This window comes from Anopheles coustani (genome assembly GCF_943734705.1).
Source record: "Anopheles coustani chromosome X unlocalized genomic scaffold, idAnoCousDA_361_x.2 X_unloc_45, whole genome shotgun sequence".
NCBI classification, from domain to species: Eukaryota; Metazoa; Arthropoda; class Insecta; order Diptera; family Culicidae; genus Anopheles; species Anopheles coustani.
The window spans coordinates 52501-54756 of NW_026525154.1; positions in this window are offsets into that span (position 1 = coordinate 52501).

Genomic DNA, 2256 nt, shown 5'->3' on the forward strand with positions numbered 1-2256 from the left:
CAGGACTGCCGAAGCAGCGTGGACCAGGGGAGGAACACACTTTTCATAGAAACGTAAGGCATCCATGACTGCCATAGTGCGTAAGCCGCCGCTGTGCGCGTAAACCCGTTGCCCGTAGGGAGGAGTCAAGCCGCCGCTTAGAGACGAAGTATGAAGTGTCCTCTTCCACATAGGGCAAGCTAGAATGAACTATCTTACCCAGGACCGCCGAAGCAGCGTGGACCAGGGGAGAACTGAACTTTATACTTCACACCACAGTATTGAGTAATGTGCCCTCTTCCACATAGGGCAAGCTAGAATGAACTATCTTACCCAGGACCGCCGGAGCAGTGTGGACCAGTGGAGGACTACACAATCATGAGGTTTGATATCGACTTGTGTGTTTCAATAGGGTACCGATGGTATGTTTTGAACCGATTTGATTTAGCCATTCTGAAGTCATCACTTGGTTGAAGCGCTGAACTAGGGAGGGGCATCGTTTACATATATATTGGTTTTCGCATGCTCTACTAGGTTAATGTCATAGGGTTGGCTATCGAGCATGCCCAAGTGATGACTTGATTGTGTGCTTGCTTGAATTCTTCACATTTCATACCATCGGTTAGTTGTCGAATCATTCCTCGATCATAACCTTCGTTCTTGGTTCATGTATGCTCTCTTCCACATAGGGCAAGCTAGAATTAACTATCTTACCCAGGACCGCCGAAGCAGCGTGGACCAGGGGAGAACTATACTTTGTCTTGTATGCCCTCTTCCACATAGGGCAAGCTAGAATGAACTATCTTACCCAGGACCGCCGGAGCAGCGTGGACCAGTGGAGGACTATACTTTGTTCATTACACCACAGTATTAAGTATGGTGTCCTCTTCCACATAGGGCAAGCTAGAATTAACTATCTTACCCAGGACCGCCGAAGCAGTGTGGACCAGGGGAGGACTATACTTTATACTTCACACACTAGCCAAATTGAAGTCATCACTTGGTTGAAGCACTGAACTAGGGCGAGTCTATCGTTTACTTTGCATTGGGATAATACGCTGCATGCTCTCTTAGGTTAATGTCATGTGATTGGCTATAGAGCATGCCCAAGTGATGACTTTGTTTCAAGCTCAACAGGTAGGGTATTGAGTCCTCTTCCACATAGGGCAAGCTAGAATTAACTATCTTACCCAGGACCGCCGGAGCAGCGTGGACCAGTGGAGGACTATACTTTGTTCATTACACCACAGTATTAAGTATGGTGTCCTCTTCCACATAGGGCAAGCTAGAACTAACTATCTTACCCAGGACCGCCGAAGCAGTGTGGACCAGGGGAGGACTATACTTTATACTTCACACACTAGCCATACTGAAGTCATCACTTGGTTGAAGCGCTGAACTACGGCGGGGTAATCGTTTACAGGTTATAATCATATAGCTGCATGCTCATTAGTAGATAATGGAATATTGTATGGCAATATGAGCATGCCCAAGTGATGACTTTGTTTCAAGCTCAACAGGTAGGGTATTGAGTCCTCTTCCACATAGGGCAAGCTAGAATGAACTATCTTACCCAGGACCGCCGGAGCAGCGTGGACCAGTGGAGGACTCTATACTTTATACTTCACACCACAGTATTGAGTACGACTTGCATAAAGCCCCTAATGAGAACCACGAGGGCTCTCTCAATGTAGAACCACGAGGGCTCTAGTACCGATTCTCTCGGTACGGCTTGGTCCGTGTTCCTTTATGCATGTACTCGCAGAAAGTCTCAACCCGGAGGTCTTGACTTTGATTGTCATAGTTGGACTACGACGGGGCATCCGACCATTGCTGATCGAACACCCCTGATTCACCATCTTTCGGGTAGGCGGTACGCGTACCTCCGGACGCGGAAGTCTCAACCCGGAGGTCTTGACTTTGATTGTCATAGTTGGACTACGACGGGGTATCCGACTCATCGAATACCCCAGAAGCACACCATCTTTCGGGTAGGCGGTACGCGTACCTCCGGACGCGGAAGTCTCAACCCGGAGGTCTTGACTTTGATTGTCATAGTTGGACTACGACGGGGTATCCGACTCATCGAATACCCCAGAAGCACACCATCTTTCGGGTAGGCGGTACGCGTACCTCCGGACGCGGAAAGTCTCAACCCGGAGGTCTTGACTTTGGTTGTCATAGTTGGACTATGACGGGGCATCCGACCATTGCTGATCGAACACCCCTGTTACACCATCTTTCGGATAGGCGGTGCGCGACACCACCGACGCGGAA